Here is a 12,703-nt window from a genome sequence, read left to right on the forward strand (position 1 = left end):
TCCTGGGACATCATCTGATCTTGCATTCAGACTCCTGAGAGAGTTCTATTACTCTAGACTCTTGGCAGGTGAGCATGGTATTCACCTTCCTCTAACTACTGGAGCTATTTTATCTTCCAAAAGAACTGAATCACTGAAAATAACTACAGTGGGTAGGTTCTATAATATAAATTTGAAGATGAAATTCTCTGCTGCTTAGCAATTTAGTCTGAGGAGTATACCTAAGATTAAGCTCTCAAAAATACACAGTAAGAGTATAAAAATACCTATGGAAGCATTGTTTGTAGTAACAATAAAAAAACCTAAAAACCACTTAAATATACCTCAACAGGAGAATGGATGAATGAAATATTATTTATTCAGAAAGTGGAGTATTATGCAGAACTGAAAATTAACATTCATAAATGTCACAAGCATAACAATGAGTGAAAAAACAAGTTGCCAAGGGATAAATACAATATCGTACCATTTATATCAAACTTTAAAAATGAAGAAATAGCATTGCTTAGAGATATGTATGTAGCACACTAAAAAGAGGTATGCTGGTAAAATAAACATCAAATACAGGAACGTTGGAGGTTAGTGAATGAGAAAGTTGATTGAGGAGAGATAGGTAAGGGGATTGAAATGTGTTGGTAAAGTTTTATTTCCTAGTATAGTCAGTGGCTACACTGAGGTTTGCCCTATTTTTCTCTATACATTTTTTATATGTTAAATATCATATACTTGCTTTTTGTAAGGGGAATTGGAAACCCAGCATTTAAAATTGATCAGTTTTAACTCTTCTTGGAGAATGCTTCAAAATGAAAGCATGGAGACACTGGGAGGGTTTGAATAGTCACATTGAAGGGATTGTAGGACGGAGGCCAAGGCAGTGGAGAAAAGTAGACATTTTGTGATATATTTTGGAAGGAGAAGCAGCAGGATTTGTTGATGACATGGATATAAGAGATGAAGTACAGAGAGAAATAAAGGTTGATTCCTAGATTTGTGGCTGGAAAACTGGTAGATGGTGGTGTCATGAAGGAGTTGGGATTACTAGGCGAGGAGAAGGCTGGTGGGGAGTATGTGGGGGGGATAGAGTAACAGATTGAGGGTATCATTGTGTCTTATAGCTAATGCAGGCTGCGGAAGAATTCATCTAGTTCATTAAACATTTTGCTATTCTAATCATCTCTTTAGGATGTTAGGGTTTCTTTTTAAAAATAAATTAGTATCCTAAGAAAGAAGCCAAACCAACTTAGACATTACTAGTATGACTACTTCTACAACATTTAAAATTTGTTAGGAATAAATATGACTGACTTATGAAAGTTTATCATCTGCCTGCCTCCCTACTGGTATTACCTAAACCATTCTAGACAAATGTTGAGGACAGTTATGGAAAAGAAAAATAGTATTGATTGAATTATTGATGAGCTATCTATTCTTTTGGTGGAGAATGGATTTTCTCTTGCTACAGAATCCCTTACTTGGGTTGCTTCTTCTTGGAGTAATTATATGCATATGCATTAATGTAGGCAACCACTCCATGAAACATTGAAAGAAATAATGAAAATATAAGGATCATACCTATTTTATAACTTTAGTTTTTTAAGACATAACTAAAGTTCCTGTTTTGCAAAATTGTCCTCATTAAATTTTAGCAGCCTTTAGCATCCTTACCTTTTAATAAAATGAATTCCTTTCTATAATATGTATCTCTTCTTTAATTTTAAAAATTAAATCAGTATAAAACTTCTTTCTCTTATGTTGTAAAACTTCAGCTCTTTTGCATTCTATTCTATATATAATACATGCTCTTTTGCTTTCTATTCTATATATAATACATTCCCTTTTGAAAAGTCTGTGTCCTCAAACTGGTAATTTAGAAAGACGGCCAGGGATGTATTCTAATTAAAATAGACAATCAGTTTCTAAACACAAATGCAATTACCCATTTTCTTCACCTTTGCTCACATTGTTCCTTTTCTCAGTCTACTCCCCCCCATTTATTTCTCTCTCCAATACTATTTTTTCTAAAAGACCCAACATAAAAATTGCCTTTGTTGTCAAAACTTACCTAACCTCTTCATGTAGAATGAATCTTCCTCTCGGGACCACCATTACACCTTATTTAAAAACATTAATGCTATTATCATGCCTCTTTTTTCTCTCATTTCCTCTCCTCCATTAGTTCTGAGAGGATGAGGGCTCTACTTTACTCAACTTCATATCCCCAATGCCTAGCACAATGCTTGACAAATAGACAAATAAGCTTTATAATGAAGAGTGTTAAATGAATGAAATTGTATATACCTTTGGAGATTTTTTTTCAATTTTTTGCTGGTGCCTGAATTCCTAGATGAATAGATGAAACTTACCATTGAGCAGAGATCAAAGGTTTAAGATGGAAATGCTTGGCTTAGGCAGTACATCGACTGAAACTTATTTACCCAAAAGGGTAATGAGTTGATTAGTCAGCCATCCTACATAATTGAAGAATCCCCATTCTAGTTGAGGCAGAGAGGATGGATTCTGGCATTGGCAGGTTGAGGAAAAGGAACTGAGAAAGGAGGTGGAGGTTTTGAGACATAAGAAAAGAAGGGTAGCATGTCCTCTTACCATTGTGTTACCGAGGAGGTGTACTGAGTAAGAGGTCATGGGGAATGATATGACAAGGTGATGAGGTAAGGCTTCTAGTTAGAGGCATTCGAGATCTTTTTAGAGAGAGAGAGAGAGAGAGTGTGCATGCATGCTCTAACCGGGGGTGGGGGGTTGTGAGGCAGTGCGGAGGGAAAGAGAACATCTTAAACAGGCTCTATGCTCAGCACAGAGCTGGATGCGGGGCTCTATCTCATGACCATGAGATCATGACCTGAGCTGAAATCAAGAGTTGGACACTTAACCAACTGAGCCACCCAGTCGCCCCTACTTATTGTTATATTTTATGGATATGTTTGCTATATCAGAAAGAGCCAAAATCTTTCATATGGAATACTTTAGAAGCAAAAGACGATCTTTTCAATAAGAGTACTTTTAAGATGCTATCCATCTTCTTTAGTTGAGAATGATAGGCCACAGAATATTAAATTGTGGAAATGTGTTTATTTAAGTTACTCATATGTTCCACACCTTTTTATGGAAAAGGGAGGAGTGGATTCCTACATTTATTCATTAAACATTTTTTAATGCCTCTTGTGTGCAGGGCCTATGTTAGGTATGAGTGTACAAAAGTAATTGAATCATGGGACAAAGGGAAGACACACACATAAGTAAATAATTAAAAATTATTATACTTACCACAAAAAAAGAAGTGGTAATTATATGATGTGATGGAGGTGCTAGTTAATGCTAAGGTTGTAGTACTATTGCAATATATAAATGTATCAAATCAACATGTACACTTCAAACTTTAGCTATGCTGTATATCAATTACATCTCAATAAAGCTGGAGGAAAAAAGGGCTATTAGGCTGAGAAGTTCTAAATTCAGAAATTATATCCACCCTTAGAATTCACATGACACACTCTGAGAATGGATAGCATTAAATGCCAGTCTTTGAGACATTTTTCTGAACCAGAATATTTTTGTGTTAATCAGTGCTGCAATTGAGTTTTAAAGTATATTTAAACCGAGAGTGGAGCAGAAATATTTTCAATGAAGGCTTTATGAGGATTTACATTTAACTTAACAATAGAACTTACTCTGCTCTCCCAAAAATTGTTAGAGTAGATAACTCTAATTGATTTGCTGTCTTGCTTTGCCTGATTTTTCATAATTATGAATTGTTTTTGCATTACATGGAGGATTTTAACAAGGTTTCTAATTTTTTTGTTCTTTTGATTAATTATTTTAAAAATATAGTCCCCCTCTGAGTCCTAAGTTTCAGTGTTTTTGTTTCTGTTTTACTTTTGCTGTGTTAGTTTTATATAATATCCATGTGGACTTTTTCCATCATGCAGTTCCAGCTGCAGTAAACCTGATTCTGCATTTTACCGAGAGAGAAGCAAGTTTTCTCATCTATAAACAGAGATGCCAATAGTATTTCACATGGAAGGTTGTTGTGAGTCAATTTTTGTAGAGCATGTAAAATAATGTCTGGCACATAGTAAGTGCTACAAAAATGTAGGTAAATGAAACTGAATTTGCATTACCCTTGATTTCATGCTTTGTGTCCTTGAGTGTTATGAACTAACCTAAGTCAGCTTGCTCTTGGCTTCTTTTTGGCAGATACTGGTAGCCATCCTGAAATTGTTAAGGTTAAAATGAAAGCTGGTTTGAGCTAAGTTATACCACACATAAAGACATTTATAAACTAAATATTTATTAGTAAGATAACATAAAAAAATAGAAAATAAAAACAAAACAAAAATTTTACACTACTCATTTTATAGTCTCTAGAAGATACAGTCTATCATCCACTGAGGTGCTTTGAGTACTACCTGGAATAAAAGGTTTGCTGGAGCCAAGTGCCAAAATTCTAGAAACAAGATATTTCAGTCTTGTAGCATTCTCTGACACTCAAAATCGGGGATGTGAGTCATTGGCATCTGGTGCAAAATTTGAAGAGGTGCCAAAAAACTTAGTAATCAAGAGAAATATTTAAAGTCAATATTTTAAAAACTCAAAATGAATGCAAAATAATTTATTATGAGCAAAAGGTCAAAATTTTAAATAAAGACAGACTGTTTAAATTTCTGCATTATTGTGCAATAAAAAAGTCAGTTCTGAGTAGCCAGTGGTTACTGGCCTTCCATAACAATTATGAAGGTTAACAATGGCATCCGATCCCATTATGCCAATGCAGGGTTTTATATATGGTCGTATTTTTGATTATAGAGATTCCATTAACTTTTTCCACTTGGTTCAAAATATGGGAGAACATTTTGGCTAGTGCATAAAAGGACACACTTGTTTTGTTACCAAGCTCAGGCTCCAATATGGCTGGACAGGGCACCACTCAAAGCCCTCAAGATTCATTTTTGAAGGCAAAGAGGGTAGAGTTTTAGTCCAAGGCATCATCCCTAAAGGCTGCTGACCTTTCTGGGCTCTTCTTCCTTGTTTATGTGGTAGGAGTGAGTGTCTCTTCAAAAATACATGCATATATGTCTATGTCTATGATCTATCATCTATCTATCTATCTATCCATCCATCCATCTTTCTAGCCATGCTGTTTTAGCTAATTGAAATACTTTGAATATCATTAATTTAACTTTTGAGAGTTCATTTCCAACATTCATCATGCCAGTCCACAGGCCATTGTTTCGACCAATAAAAACCCATTTTTGCAATTGTGTGAAAATTAGCAGAGCAATAGCTTTCTGATTAGGACCCACACTGACCACTTCCAGGCCTGTATTCTTGATGGAAAGTTCATTGATCCTTCAAGCATGTGAACTTTTCGATTACAAATGGACTGCCCCTAGAGCTGAAGCTTAAACTAAGTGACACATACATAACACTATGTCTTCGATGGGGTATTTTAAAGTAAGTCACAGTGCAACACTGAATTTTAGTCAATATATTATTTGATCTAAAGTTGGACAGCACATTGCTGCTTACCTCCTAGGCTAATTTAAATATATGCCAAACATATAGAGAATGGGGTTCTGTTGACTTAAGCTGATATCTTATTTTGTCTCTACTATTTGGTTGTCTGAGATGCTAAAACACCATTATTATGGGACAAGGCATAATTTTTCTGTAGTATTTGGGCTCATCCTACATCCATACATATAATTTTTAAAAAGATTTTATTTATTTATTTGTCAGAGAGAGAGAGAGAGGCAGGGGGAGCTGCAGAGGGAGAGGGAGAAGCAGGCTCCCCACTGAACAGGGAGCCTGATGCTGGGCTGGATCCCAGGACTCTGCGATCATGACCTGAACTGAAGGCAGACGCTTAACCAACTGAGCCACCCAGGAACCCCCACATATTTTTTTAAAAAGATTTTATTTATTTGAGAGAGAGACAGTGAGGGAGGTAGGGCATAGGAAGGGGGACAAGCAGACAGTCCACTGAGCAGGGAGTCCATACAGGGCTCGATCCCAGCCAAGACCCTGAGATCATGACCTGAGTCTAAGTCAGACGCTTAACTGATTGAGCCACCCAGGTGCCCCCGTGTACGTATAATTTTTTTTTATGAAGACTACATCTCCCATAGTTCTACAAACATTTCTCCTCCTTATTTCTTGCCTACTTATTTTCTGGGGGTCTTAGTCTAATTTTTTTACAGAAAGAGATGGATCGATTGAGGATGAAGGAAACTAATACTCAGGTTTCTGCACTCTAGCTGGAGAAAGGCACACACCTTGATTTCTGGTTGGTAAATACCTTGTGCTTCTGAGCCAGTGGCAGACAATGGGGTAGGGACAAAAGTTTCTTTTCTTCTTTCGAGCCAGCAGTTTGCATTGCTTGATTGTATATTTTACAGAGATGGGTAATTTATCTTCCCAACTAGTTATCAGTTCAAATACTTCCCAGATTCTCGCAATAAGATGACACCTAGTCCTAGTTAACTAATTTAGCCTTTCTCAAGTGTTTATGAAATTCCTCCTTCATGCTAGGTGCTGTTTTAGGCACTAGAGATACAGGAAAAAATATCCCCATCTTTACGGAGCTTAAATTATTGTTGTGCCTTTTGATTTTATTCTGAATAAGAATTCATGGGGCAGCAGTATGATGAACTGCTAGACAGATGTCATTTGAAGTCCAACCCCAAACATTTTAGGCATATCTAGTGAACTTCAATATTTAGGGTCATTATCAGTTTAATCGATTCTAATATCCATATGTTACCCCTTAATGAGATTAAACATTTTAAGTAAAACTGTATAGCATTTCACTTATTTCCTCCATGGACTTTCAAAATAATGTACTTTTTTTTAGCACTTTAATATTTCAAAAACATTTTAACCTATCTGCCACATTACTTATAGGTAGAGTTGACTCAGAAAGATTGAGTAACCTCCCCAGGGGATATACCCAATTAAGTAAAGAAGCTGAAACTCAAACCCAAGCCTTCTGGCTTCCAAGGTCAGTACTATTTCCATTATACTAGGCAAGTTTGTAGTTTCCAGGACTTTCCACAGTGATGCATGATTCATCAGGTTCACAGGACAACCAATAATAAACTCTTCCACCAAAACAATTTTAGTTATATATTTCACAACTGAGTCAGACGATGGATTTTTTTGAAAATTGCCTGTCGGTATTTCAAAATATTGTGTTTATTCAGGAAGCCTCTTGTGTCTGTCATATTAGATTCTGCCTGTTCTGAGAGCTCAGAATCAGCACTCCTCAGATGCTACATGCCTTCTTATAAAGAAATACTCCATGGTTATTGCTGAGTTGAAAACACAACCAACACTAAAGCTGCAGGATGTTGTCTTGACCTGCTTCTGTTAAATTAACACTTCTATTGTATATCTTGGTTTGCTTTTTCTCCTCACCAAGATATAATTTAGGAATCAAGCAAGCAAGAGTTTATCCGTTTCCTATTGCTTCAGAATAGGTAAAATGTTACCTTTCAAGTATAAGAGAGTTTTGTTCAATCTTGACTTTTACGTATTAAATGCATCGTTACCTTTAATATGTTGCTAGAAAACTTTATCTTTTTTTAACAGCTCATTATGTATTTAATGGGGCTCAGTCAATTATCCATTTAACATAGTCTATTGAACAACCATTTTATGCAAGCTACAAAATTAGTTCCTATATACCTGATTATTCCAGTTTATGGAATGGTCTTCAAGTTTCTGCACTGCTTCTGGGCCCCCAGAGCATCTGATATTTAAAAAGGACCCATCATTTGGACATCCATGCACCAATCCTTTTGTTCACAGGGGAAAAGTCCTACAGCTGCATGAAGAAATAAGGATTATACTGGAAAACACACACACGCACGCACACACACATACACTCTATGTGTGTATATATATATATATATATATATATATATATATATATATATCTCCAATACATATTATGCCACCGATCTTTCTTAAGAAGCAATAAATAATATAACTGATACACACACATGCACTTACACACACATTAAGGTACCCTCATGAGAGAAAAGGCTTCTTATTCAAAGATAATGTGAGCTGGAAAGAAACATTTCTGTATTGTTTTAGGAAGTCGGTTAAATTGTGTGTTCGATCAAATTGCGCAAGCATCTCCTCGTATATCCAAAGACATAAAAATGAGAAATGACAAAATCCAAATCTCTTTTCTCAGTTTCTACCAATATAGTTTTTTTAAAAGCTACTGAAATTATTTTTCAACCATCATGTAATAATTATTTCCAGCAAGCATCACTGATGTATGTTAAAATGCTGAAACTATGATCTCAAAGTACCTCCCAACAAATTACAAGTTAATTATAAAAATTAAGAGTAACTTTCTCATAGAGAAACCCGGCCAATGCCACCTTAACCAAGTCTTAATCTTTAAAGTCACTAACAAACAGCTGAGCATCCTGTTGTGATTCATTAATGACATGCTATCCCTGCCTAAGATGTGTAGTGTTAATGAATGTACACTTAAGGAAACATCAGACAAATCCACATTGAGAGACATTCTGTGAAACAGCTGGTCCATAATCTTCAAAAAGATTAATGTCATGAAAGTAAACAAAAGACTAAGGAATTATTTTAGATGAAAGGAGACCAAGGAGACCTGACAGGTAAATGCAGTGCAAAGTCCTGGACTGGGACAGAAATTTCCAAAAAGAACTTGATTGGGATAATTAGTGAAGATTGAAGATAAGATGTAAATTGTATAATATTGCATTCATGTAAAGCTCTACATTTGATAATTATCTGTAGTTAGGTAAGAAATGTCCTTGTTCTTGGAATACACACTGAAGTTAAGTATTGAAGGGTAAAGAGCATGGTGTTTGCAACTGTTAAATAGGTCAGGAAAAAAAAAAAGCCTAGTGCACACACACACACACACTCAAATACATAAGCATAAAATAAAATGTTAAAAAGTAAAATAAAATATGAAAATCTTCCAAGCTAAAAACCGAAACAAAAGTGAAACTTATTGAAACAACAATGGTTGTTATTCTCTGCAGTCTGTGGCCTGAGAAATAACAGAATACTTTAAACCAAGTAATAAAGATTAGGGACAAAACTGTCAGATTTGTTTTATTTACACTCTTCTTACTCTCTAAAAGGTCCACTTTTTTTTTTTTTTTTTTGCTTCGGTGTCATAAACTATTTCTTTTTTTTTTTTTAAAGATTTTATTTATTTATTTGACAGAGAGAGACACAGCGAGAGAGGAAACATAAGCAGGGAGAGTGGGAGAGGGAGAAGCAGGCACCCCACAGAGCAGGGAGCCCAATGTGGGGCTCGATCCCAGGACCCTGGGATCATGACCTGAGCCGAAGGCAGACGCTTAACGACTGAGCCACCCAGGCGCCCCCATAAACTATTTCTTAATTGCTTTAGGTAGCTTACGAACTTTTGCATAGAAGGAAACTTAATTATGCTTTCTTGAACTTCTTTCTCTCTTGCTATACTCACCATTCAGGCAGATGGTTCTGTGGCTCTACAAGGGACCATGCGATTTCACACAGCACCATCCCGGTGCCTTTATGTCATCTCCATTCACACAGGGCATGTTTAGCATTGCTTATAATGAGGCTGCCCGAACCATGGTAACCCTGTAACTCAGTAAGCAGTGGAAAGTAGATGGTTCATTCTTTCTAGGGGCATGTTGTGAGGGAATCGGCTTTCATTACAGGCTTTCTTCTCCTGGAGGTGATAAGGATTAGATGCTGTAAGCACTGGGTACAATCTATCTGTTCTCCCAAAAGGCCAAGTTCAAGATCTGTAGGAACTATGCTTCTTACTTTCCCACAGCCATTTTCAGTGTCTTTCTGAGCCTTTAAAATTGATAACCTTTCTAGCGTGGCTTCTTTCCATTTTCAACATCTCTTTAAGGCATTTTCATCCCTCTATTTAAATGATCCTGAAAAAATGCTTTCTTTCTTTCCTATATTAATGCAGCAATGAGTAGCCGGAAGCCATGTGACTGGGAGCTACATTTTCCTGGGGGAAAGGAAATGCTTTTCTCACATTTCCCTGTAAAGCTTAGAGGAGAAGGAAAATGTAAAGCTTTCTTTTGTGTTTGCGGTTGTGATGACCTAATGTCTTACACAAAATCAAATACACTAATTTATATTTTCAAAATTTTAAGTTTTTAGTGATAAAAACTGGCAGGTTATAATGAAAGAACTTACCCAGCACTACTTTAAAGAGTATTTTCATAGTATCAGTGACCTGGGATCTTCCTCATTTTCTGGGATCTTCCTCATTTCCTGGTGCTATTACGTCATTATCGCTGAAAGAACAACAGGGATTTAGCAACAGGGGATTTTTGTGGTACCCATTTTCCACTGCAGAGTTTTAAGGCAGACTTAATCAGTCCTACCGTGTCTCTTTTACTGTCAAAGTCACTGCAGACATGTTTCCCTTAGATTGTATTTCTCTTTGAAGCATCTGGAACTTATAATTAAACACTAATATTTGCAGGAGGAAAGGTTTGAAAATCTGGCTTTTGTTGCAAATGAAGAAGCTCTTTGGCGTGGAGGTAATTATGAAAAAACGTCTTTGTAATTTGTAATAAGAAGTTGGGGCCTTGCCCGAAAGTCCAAGAAATGGTTTTTTTCTTTTTCTGCCTGTTTAGCATTAGTTTTTGTTTGTCTGAATATAGATGAAAGGACTTGAAATTCCCAGTACCTTTTCTATCCCTGGAATTATATAATCATAGCAACATTAGAGCTTGAAGAGAGTATAGTTAATGCCAGATAATGCTGACAAACATTTTCCAAGGTCACTCTTTCTAAAATTTATCTACCTAAGAAAGCACCTATGATATAGCCTCAAGACAGTCCTTTTCCATTGTCTCATTCATAACCACCTTCTCCCATTTTACAAAAAAAGACAGTATTCTCATCTATCCAAGATCTTTCTATGGCTCATGACCCCCACTGTGTCAAAATTTCCCAGGTCCAAAATAAAGGGTCACTTAGAAGTACTGCAATGTTGAAAAAGTGAATACCCTTTAATGACTGAATAACAAATCCTGTTGTAAGTGAGATAGTTACTTTCAATACATGGATAGATTTTTAAAAATAACAGAGATAGATTATTAAAATAAACAGAGCCTTAAGCAGCTGCTTTAAATTCTTTCGGACCCAGCCTTGTTCCTTACCTCCTTAGTGTGGCTTCTGCCCCAAGCAAATAGATTTCCCAGAAAGTGAGTCCCTGTTGTATGTCTGGCTCTGGAATAGCCAGATACTGCATGGATTCCTAATGACGTGACCCTCTTCCTTAATTGGGTTCCTAAGTACCAATAACTTTCCAATTCAGGACTGAGAAATGTGCCACCTGGCTCCCTCCTGAGTTGTGTGGAGGAGGGGAAGGCAGCTGAGAGATTAGGGATTAGAACCAGTTTTATAGCATGGCATTTTGAGGAGAGAGATGCAAAGCTGAGTCCCTGTGGAAAACTAGAAAAGAAGGGGATAGGCAGCAGCCTGAGACAAGGAATAGAGGATGAAGCCAGAGCAGAAAGCTGAGTGCAGCCCTCTTAGCGTGGAGCCGGGGGCCACAATCTCTTGCCACAATCTCTTGAGGGAGTTTGGTAGTTAATGTTCTTTAAAACATGGGTAATCATTGACATAGCAGTTAAAACAAATAATATAACCAATAATATAACCATTTACTTAGTATTAGAAATCTAGGCTGTTTCCAATGCTTTACCATAACAAATAATGCTATAAGGGATATTATACATTAATCTTCGAGTAGATTTTTTATTATTTTCCTAGCATCAGTTTCTAGAAATGGAATTACTGGATCAAATGATGTGAAAAATTTTGTTGATACCGATTTTCTCCATATAAGATTTTATATTCCAATTTATACCTTCACTAGTAAAGCAGAGTACGCACTTTACCAAACAACGATTATTATCATTTCAAAAGACTTTCAACCGTGGGATCGATGACAGTGCGATTTTATTATGCATTTCTTTGAACAAATCATTTTTGATGTTGAGTAGTAACTTCTGAAAAAAAGTAAGAAGCAGGACTACTCTGGATTGAACTAGAGTATGTTTTCTGAAGTGTCTCTCCATCTCCATTTCATACACAAACTAAAAAACTGGCTGCACCTGATGATTAGATTATGTGCTAGAAGGATTGTAGATTCTAAATCCTGAGCCACCTTCTTCCCCCACGTTCCATTCCTCAAAGGCATTCCTCATTATTACACATTCAGTCCAACTGCAGTACTGTAAACACCACCCTCCGGAACAGAGTTGATCACTATGTAAAATCAGCTTCTCCTTCTCAGTAATACAGCATTGTTATGATCATTGTTATTTTTCTCGGGGTTTCAACAATAACCATAGGCTTTTAAAGTAACCTAGTCTTGATTAATATATAATCCATTTTGAAATTACTCTTACACTTTGACAACATTTAAAATTCAGGCCCATATTGTTTGAAACTGTATTCTGTTATGTTCTTAATTTGTTTTCCCCTCAAAAACCTCTTTTTGACATTCTAGACCCAAATATGCATCCCGCCTTACTTGGTTATATCATAGCTTCCAAATGAAAATGTGGCGCATGTGAAGATGTGTGCATATCTTCCAAAAGGGTAGTACATAAAATATCCCAATGCCAAATCAGAGGGTAATTTTGATTCT

Source organism: Mirounga angustirostris, unplaced genomic scaffold, assembly GCF_029215605.1.
Source record: "Mirounga angustirostris isolate CCGP_5_RB_7025 unplaced genomic scaffold, mMirAng1.0.hap1 SCAF_8, whole genome shotgun sequence".
Classification (NCBI taxonomy): domain Eukaryota; kingdom Metazoa; phylum Chordata; class Mammalia; order Carnivora; family Phocidae; genus Mirounga; species Mirounga angustirostris.